General features: G+C 43.5%; 1 protein-coding gene across 3 annotated transcripts in view; it reads right to left on the reverse strand.

Annotated features, from left to right (window-relative positions):
• The window catches only part of Fbxo34 (F-box protein 34), an 81,220-nt gene extending 74,476 nt beyond the window's left edge, over positions 1-6,744 (reverse strand). For 2 of the 3 annotated variants that reach the window (XM_070032991.1, XM_070032981.1), the window contains exon 1: positions 6,626-6,744. The gene's annotated coding sequence lies outside the window, so the exon portion shown is untranslated. Of the gene's footprint in view, positions 1-5,890; positions 5,908-6,625 lie in introns of those variants that run through there. The other variant, XM_070032986.1, reaches the window with a different exon arrangement.
• Between the last annotated feature and the right edge of the window lie 2,660 nt (positions 6,745-9,404).

Consider the following 9,404-nt stretch of genomic DNA (forward strand, 5'->3'; position numbering starts at 1 on the left):
ACTGGTCTGGAGCAGTTATAAGCACTATCGACATTTTGCTGGGTATTTCTGCCAACTATTTATGTCTAATGTACCTACTTCATTGTTCACTATTTTTACTTTCCACAAAGTATAGACATGAGCACAATTCAACAAAGTTCTCTGCCACTTTACAAGGATTGCCTTCCCTCTAGTTTCCAACAACAGGTTCCTCATTTCCATCTGAGATGTCATGAGCATGGCCCTTAAAATTTTTTCCAACAATCTATTCATTACAATTTATAATCTCTAAGAAGACTGAGGCTTTCTTCACAGCTCTTTTCAGAGCCCTCACTAGTATTATCCTTAGGGTTCCTCTCAGAGCATCTTCTCCACAACTATTTCAGCTTCTACCCATTACCCAGGTCCAAAACTGTTTCCATATTTTTAGCTATCTGTTATAGCAACATATCCACCTCTGATGTAAGGATATGTTGCTGTAACAGCTAAAAATATGGATCTGATGTATCATTTTCTGTCTTTTTTCATTCAGACTACTATAAGTGACCCAGGTCACTTATAAACAACTGTCATTTACTGCTCTGTGCTGGAAGTTTAAGATCAAGGTGATGGAGTATTCAGTCATTCCTCATAAACAGTACCTTCTTGCTACTCTCTCACATGATAAAGACAACGTTTTTCTCAAGCCTTTTACACAAGGACACTATTCCCCCCACCTCCTAACAACCTCTTAAGGTTCATCTTTTCTTTTTTTCACTTTGAGTGTGTGTCTGGTGGGGAGGGGGTGTCCTGTGGCTTGAACTCAGGGCCTGGATTTTACTCAAAGCTAGTGTTCTACCACTTGAGCCAGAGTTCCACTTCTGAATTTTTGGTGATTAATTGGAGATAAGAATCTCAAGCCTCTGTGCAGCATCCTTACAATAAAATAAAATTTTAAGAAATCTCAAGGACTTTCCTACCCAATCTGGCTTGGAATCACAATCTTCAGACCTCAGCCTCCTGAGTAGCTAGGAGTAGAGGGATGGGCCACTGGCACTGAACTCTTTTTATTCTTATACCTAGCATTACATCACCCAAACATGCTGCTGCTAATAAATGTAGGTCCTTGAAATAGGTAGTTCATAAGAACTGGTGGATGTAATGCTTCAGGAGATTAAAAAGCAAAAGTAAGTGCATAAAGAAACTTTCTGTGGGGCTAGAAATGTAGCTTAGTGGTAAGAGTGCTTGCCTAGCATATATGAAAAGGCCCTGGATTTGATTCCTCAGTACCACATACACAGAAAAATCCAGAAGTGGCACTGTGGCATAGTGGTAGAGTACTAGCTTTGAGCAAAGAAGCTCAGGGACAGTGCCTAGGCCTTAAGTTCAAGCCCCCGGACTGGCAAAGAAAAAAAAAAAAAGAAAGAATGAAGCTTTCTGTGGTGATGGTAATGTTCTATTACCTTACAGAAGTAAAGGCTGCATACATGTGTGAACTTGCTCAAACAAGGAACTGTGTAAGATTTGTACATTTTACTACATATAAATTTCACCTAAAAAAAGAGACAGTGATAAACATGCTGAAGTATATAGGTATAAAGTGTGCTTACATTGAAATATAACAAAAACATGAGATAGAGGAATTCAGCAAAATATTTTACAGACTATCTTAAAATTACAAATTGAAATTTTTCACTATGAAACATTAGAAAAAGCAAGTAAAGACTAGAGGAGAATGGTGTGAACGGTTCATGTTATTTCCCAAGTCTATAAAAAAGGATTAACTGAGGGTACATACTTGCCTGAGAGTGAAAAGAATAGATCTCTGATTGTCCCACTTCTCTGGATCTCTAATTTTAGCAAGCCTACACAAGACGACTTGTGGCCTTGAGCTTTTTCTTGCCTCCAAGAAAATACTTGCTCACTAAGCTCTATTCATTCTAGATAATTCAAATGTGTGGAGCTGAGGTCTTTTGTCTGTCCTGGACCATTATAATCTATTCTCTATTCTTTTTACCGGAGTTTCCAACATTCCGCTTAAACTAACCTTTAGATAAACACATGGCCAATGTGGTGTAACACAAGGATGCACTTTCTAGGCCTAATTCAAGCCTCTCAGACCCAAAGCCCTCTCTATGACACAGGGATGTTACTTGCAACACACATTTCATCCATGTGTTACAGTCTCTGGCATAATTATATTTAACCACTTTGTTGGATGAAGAGAACTTGTGTCTGATGTTATGATCACACACAATGCTTAGCTTCATGGTTAACACTTACATTGTGCTAGATAGAAAACACAAAAAGCTGAAGTTGAATATTTAAGATCTAGTGCCTTCTCAAAGAAGTATCTAGAAAATAAAACTGTAAATAAAAGGAGAAATTAACACTGAGAAAAACCTACATTTTAATTACTACTATATTCCTAGACTTCGAAAAATATCATAATTATAAGCTAAAGGGGAGAAGAAAATTAGGCAAAGGTAAGAATAGGAATTCAAGGCATTTGAAGGTAATGTTTTTTTTCTGTGTTGTTGCTTACAAAAGACTGAAGATTATGTACGTGCTGAATTTTCCCTTTACACACAAGCTACAAAGAAGGCATTCATTATACCACAGCGGCTTCCCCCAAGTATCTAGTTCTAAACAGCTGCAAATTTTGGACAGTAACACGAAATGAAGTCTCTGTTTTCTCACCAACAAATACTAAAATCTACCAGAATGTCAAAACCATAGAAAGTAAACTGGCTGAACATAAGTTCAGAAAACAAGGTAGTAAAACAATGAGATTTTAAATTTTACATGTGTATCTTAATAACTAACCCAACATACAAATCCTAAACAATTTCTAAAACATTTTACTCTCACTCTCCATAACGTTTGCCTTTATCTATCAGAAAGATGCTATCTCACTAGCTACTTGCTGATTTAGTCCCTTCAAATGCTATAAGTGAATAAAAAGACAAAATATCTTAATCTCAATCTCAAATTTCCATAAGACCATTTTTAAGTAAAAACTGCTTCCTAGACCCATAACTGCAAAGTGTGGGTGAAAAGCCTCCTGCCAAAAGTAAAAACAGACTATAAAAATGTTCCATAAGAGTTATGGTTTGAGCTGGGCGCCAGTGGCCCACGCCTGTAATCCTAGGTACAGGAGGCTGAGATCTGAGGATTATGGTTCAAAACCATCCCGGGCAGGAAAGTCCATGAGACACTCATCTCCAATAAACCACTAGAAAACTGGAAGTGGTGCTGTGGTTCAAGCGGTAGAGCTCTCGTCTTGAGCTGAAGAGCTGAGGGAGAGCACCCAGGCCCAGAGTTCAAGCCCCACGACAGACAAAAAAAAAAAAGTTATGGTTTGTTATACAAGATACACATAAGCTGTCTTTTTTAAAATACCTGTCACTGTTTTTCAATCATATACACATAAGCTGTCTTTTTTAAAATACCTGTCACTGTTTTTCAATCATATCAGAATACAATAAGACATTCATTCTGTAAAGCAAGTATTTACTTAGTTAACTTATTAACTATAAGCAAACTAGAGAGGAAAAGAACTTGCCAAGGAGCAGGCATTTCACTATGACCATTTATAGGCTTTTCAACTCAGATTGACTTTCCCTTCCCATCTATATTAGTACACAAGTTCTATGGTACCTTGGAACCTGCTTCAGAAGGCCACCTCTTGGTAAACACTTACACAGGTATTTTTTTAATACCTTCAATTCATTACATAATACCTGAGACCATCTTCATCTTAATGGATACCTTCCCATATCAGCACCTTTATGTCAATTTGGCTACCAGTCTCTGAAGATCCAAGAGATCAAATTTTATCACTGTCCCTATATCATCACTGATTTCTTTAAAAGAAAAAAAAAATCTAACAGTTTGTTGTATAAGCGATAGCTGTGAATTCCCAAGGTTTTAGTGAGGATCAAATCCCTGATAAATCAAAGATTTATTCCAAAGCTCTGTCTTCTGAACTTCCAGTCAAATCCAACAGTACAGGATTAGGGCTATTACTAAGTGTAAAGTTCTGGCTTCATATTTGATGCCCTATGTTCAAACCTCAGCATCACTACCCTCCAAAATAAATCCAATGAAAGTAAAAGTAATTTTTGCTTTTATTTCCTGAATATTTGCTTTTATTTCCATTTGCACTTGCATGAAGCAAAATCTAGACAAGTAGTACTTTATTTAGAAATCTCTGAAGAGCAAATGGAGAGAAGGAAGCATTAAGAGGAAAAAAATCTATTACAAGTCAAGGTCAGCAAGGAAAAGAAAAAAAAATCAAAGACTTCTATCCAAGCTTCCTGCTGAAAACACTAATTGAAATTATGCCTCCATTTTAAGCCAGCTTTTTTTTTTTAATGCATTTTTTTCATCTTCCCTTCTTTTGGAGTAATGAGGATAGACCTAGGTCACGTACTAGCTAGGCTAGGGCTTTGCCACTGAGCTACATCCCAGCCCCCAGGCTCACCTTTTGAACTAGTCTACATACATAATTCTAAATAGCAAAGTTAAAAGTCTTGCTATGCTGGAATGTCAGAGGAGTTGTTTTTGCAAGTGACTAGCTTCTGTTCAGGTGTACTCTGGAATGCTTTAGAGGAAAAACAATATGCATAGATAACTCACTGTTTAAAATTGTGTAAACTCCAGCCTAGTGGTGGCTCCTAACCTATAATCCTAGCTACTCTGGAAGCTGGATCTGAGGATCACGGTTCTAAGCCAGCCTTAGCCGGAAAGTCCTTGAGACTCGGCTCCAATTACCCTCAAAAAAGCCAAAACGGGAGCTGTGATAAGAGTGCTAGCCCCGAGTAAAAAAGCTAGGGACAGCACCAAGACCTTGAGTTAGTTCAAGCCATGCCTGTAATCCTAGCTACTCAGGAGGCTGAGATCTGAGGATCTAAGACAGCCCTGACAGGAAAGTCCAAAGATTCATCTCCAATAAACCGGAAGTGTTGTGGCTTAAGCAGCAGAGCTCTCGCCTTGAGCTGAAGAGCACAGGACAGCGACCAAGCCCAGAGTTCAATGACCGACCAAAAAACAAGAAAAAGAAAAAAAAATTATTTGAAAGCATTACTGACAAAATTTTAGTTGCCTGTCGAGACAAGCACTCCTGGGATATGTTATTATATTGTTTTAGTACAGTCTTACTAAGAAAGCAAGAAAAAGTCTTGTTGCTGAGCTGTAACTACTGAAAACCTTCAATTATCCGTGGTAACATGGGAGGAGAGGCGGAAACAACCTAGATAACTTCGAATATCAGGTAATTACTTAAGAAGAATTTTGGATGAATTCAAAGTTAGCCGATTTTTATTTTTAAAAAATGGTTCATTTAAGATATGCTCTCCCAGCAGGATGCCAGTGGCTCAACGCCGGTAATTCCCGCTATTCTGAAGGCCAGGGCAGTAAAGTAGAGCAAACTCTTATCTCCAATTCAACATCAAAAAGCCGGAAGTGGAGATGCGGCTCAAGTGGGAAAGCCCTAGCCTTGAGCGCAAAAAAGCTAAGGGACAGCACACCCGTGTTCTGAGTTCAAGCCCCGGAAAAATAAAGGAGATATAAATAAATGAGCCACCAAAAAATAAATAAATAAATGAGATACACTCTTGCGACTTCTTGCCACTCCCTCATAAAAATGCGAGCAGACAGCTGGCCCCGAAAGGAAGGCAAACTGAATTGTCAGCACTCCAACTGGTCCTATTTTTTTTCCCCCAGCCATTCTCATCACAAACCATTCCACTAGGCGTTGAGCTTCCAGACCTGGGAGGCACTTACGCCCAACACCTCCATGCATCCCTCCCTCCCAAAACACCTATTTGGCCTTCTGTTTTCCCTATCAACGATCCTAACGATTGCTAAGGTTGAAGTGGGAAGTCCAAGCACCTAACCACCACATTTAAAATGGTAAAACGCCGATCACCGAGCAACTTTCGGTTCAAATCCGCGGCGATTCCAGGCGTGGGCTGACACAAGTCTTAACTGCCCCCCCCCCCCGCCGCTCCCCGTTCTCCTAGCTCTAGCGACCACGAAGGTCCCGGCTTGGGGCCTATTATGACATCACGGCCCCGTCCCTGAAGAGCCCTGACGTCACACACACACGCGCGGACCCGCAGTCCTATGACTTCATCGCCCGCCAGGGCCGAGCCCGCAGTCCACTTGCGGCACCCGCACTCCGGGGAAGGTGAAGGGCGGGCGGGCGCCCGCTCACCTGCGCCGGGGCCAGGGAAGGACGCGGCGGCCGAGCCCAGGTGGGCGCGCGCGAGACGCCGCGGCCGCACTGCCTCAGCCCGCCGGTCCGGGGCTGCTCACGGCCTATCCGCGATTCCCCGGCCCCGGGGACCCCGACACCCCGCTCCCGCCCTCCGACGCCTTCCCCTCCTCCACGACCTCGGCGGCCCGCGGGGCGCTCGGCGGCCGAGCCGGCGCGCGGGCAGGGAGCGCCCGGGGGGACGCGCGGGCCGCGCGGTCCCGGCTCCGAAGCCGCGCGCGGTGGTCGCTCCGCGCCCGGGACCCGCCGGCGGCCCCCGCCCCCACCCGCCCCGAACCCCAGGAGCGCCGGCCGCCGCGGCGGAGGGGGCGGGGAGCGGCCACGGTGGCCTCGGCCGGCAGGGCCTCGCAGCCCTCCTGGTCCTACCCCAACCCGAACCCGACCCACCTGAGCTCCTGGCCCGGCTAGGGCCTGGCCCCGGGCTGCACCAGCCCGACGCGGCGGCGGCGGCGGCGGCGGCAGGCCCGACTCGTTGCCCACAGCTGAGGCGGACGGAGCGCTCGGCGCGGCGCGGCGCGGCGGAGCCCAACGCTCGCCCTGAAACCCATTTGTTTGGCTAAAACGGCGTGACGTCATGCGCCGGCCCAATCGACGGTTGCCCAGGGGGTGGGGCCACGGGGATGAGGGGGCTGCGGCGCCCCCTGCCGGAAGCTCGGAGAGCGAACAGGGGAAGTGGAAGGAGAGTAGGAAAGAGCGCCAGCCCGCCCCCTAGTGGTGGAACCATAGGACCAGGGACTGTAACCCCCAGGGTAGCCAAAAAGCAAGTTGGTACCCCCCCACCCCCGTCCCCCGTTCTGTCAACAAACACAAAAGTGTAACAATACTCGTAGGTGAGTCGCACACTGTGGATGAAATTGACTATTTAGATATCCTATTTTATTTGAGCTCTGGTCTGGTGGTTCTGCCACTGGCTTGGAAAAGCTGAATCTCACAGTTCTGATTTGTAAAATGTAGGCATTGGGAGAGGCGGGTCATTCTTTTCCAAACAAATTATGGCCGGAGTGCCTATCAAAAAGGAATCTCTAAGGTTCACAAGATCAAACTGTGGTCTCTAGCAGCCTGTTGGATTGTTAATGATGTTATAAAATAACCTTTTATTACCATATATTCAAATGAGAGGGCCTTATCCTTAATCTTTAAAATCGTTATTTTCATTATAAATTTAACCACATTACACAATAAAAAAAGTCACATGACAATTTTTTTAATTCTTTGCCCTAATTATGCTTAGCATTCGGTGTATTTTCTTCCATTTTTCTCCATAGAATCTTATTTTATAATGTAATCATTATGTGCACATAATTTTGCATCCTGTTTTTATATGCCTTAAGTATTTTCATATAGCTGCATAAGCTTCATAATCATTGCAACAGCTCTAAGAAATTACCTTACGTGGACATAGAAATTTTACTGCATTCTTCTATTCTGGAACATAACATTTCTTCCTTTCTTGCCAGTATAAAGAAATTAGAAGTTATAGTTTGATGTAGATGGTACATGCTTGTAACCCTAACTACTCAGAAGGCTGAGAGCTGGAAGATTGTAGTGGGAAGTCAGCCCTGGTAGGCAAAATCAAGAGACACTTATTTCAAATTAACCATCCAACAGCCCAAAGCACAGATGTGGCTCAAGTCATAGAGGGCCAGCCTTGGGCAGCAAAAGCTAAGCAGGAACCCAGGCTCCTGAGTTTAAGGCCCAGTACTAGCAAAAGAATAAAACAATCTCGAAGCCAGATGTGCCAGATACTCAGGAGGTGGAGGAAAGAGAGAAGGATCAAGACCTCAAGGCCAGCCTGAGTCCTATATGGAAACTTTGTGTCAAAAAAAGTAGAGGGCTGGGATCGTGGCTCAGTGGTAAAGTGCTTACCTTGTATGCCTGAGGCCCTGGGTTCATTTTCTCAGTACCACATAAGCAGAAAAAGCTGGAAGTGGCACTGTGGCTCAAGTGGTAGAGTGCTAGCCTTGAGCTGAGAGACAGTGCCCAAACCCAGAGTTCAGGCCCCACAACCAACAAAAAAATAAAACACAAAAAGATAAGATAGAGAAGTCATACTTCTGCAACGCCAATGCTTCAAGCTTTGATTTTTGCCTCCATGAAGCGCACTGGTATGCTGTGCTGTGTAGGAGTCTGGGCAGGAGCTGTTCAACCATGAGGAGTAAAAATATCACAACAAATAGAACTAAAAAAGAACCATAGAACCAAGACACCAGATAGCCAATATGGGCATATCTCATAATGGAGATGTGAGCTTGTGAGGGATATAAATATAAGTAAGTACTGAAACCAGGAAAATGCCAGAAAAACAAAGTCATTCTTAGGTGGGTTTTTTTTAATCTTGTGCCTCTATAAAAAAATCTGCTAAAAGCTAAAAAGAGTCTCCTCGAAAAGTACATATTGCTATATTTAAAATATTTTAAAATTTCTTTTTAAGGTCCACTTGCTGTATGGTAATCATGCCTTATAAAGGGCAATAAGGAACATGTGGAGGGATGACTGACAGCATCCTTCAGTAAAATGTCATGGCAAACCTAATGAAGCTCCCAGGCACCCTAGCCCTATGAAGGTCTCATTATCAGTGCCGTTTGCCCTTTCAGCAACATTCAAAAGATGGTCTTTCCTCTATCACCACAACAAACCATGGCAATTTTCATGTGTCTCACTTTTTCACTCTGTGTGTGTGTGTGTGTGTGTGTGTGTGTGTGTGTGTGTGTGTGTGTGTGTGTGTGTGTGTGTGTGTGTGTGTGTGTGTGTGTGTGTGTGTGTGTGTGTATTGGAGCTTGCCTGGGCACTGTTCCTGAGCTTTTTCACACAAGGCTAAAGCCTTACCACTTAAGCTACACCTCAACCTCTGGCCTTTTGGTAGTTTATTGGAGGCAAAAATCACACAGACTTCACAGGGTGGCTTTGAAATGCAATCTTCAATCTCAGCTCCAGAGTAGCTGGTGAGCCACTGATGTCCAGCCCTACACCTTACTTCTTGATAACACATGAAAAAGGTGATGTCCTTTCTGCTGCAGAATTCTGTACAAGGTTTAGGCCACAAACTTTACATTCTTATCGATATTTACATTGGAGCCAGCATGTTGGTACACATCCATAATACCAGTAGTCAGGAGACAGAGGCAAGAGGATCAAGTATGAGGCCTGTCTGGGCTAAATAGTAAGA

This window comes from Dipodomys merriami, unplaced genomic scaffold, assembly GCF_024711535.1.
Source record: "Dipodomys merriami isolate MVZ:Mamm:240054 unplaced genomic scaffold, mDipMer1.0.p SCAF_1, whole genome shotgun sequence".
Lineage (NCBI taxonomy): Eukaryota > Metazoa > Chordata > Mammalia > Rodentia > Heteromyidae > Dipodomys > Dipodomys merriami.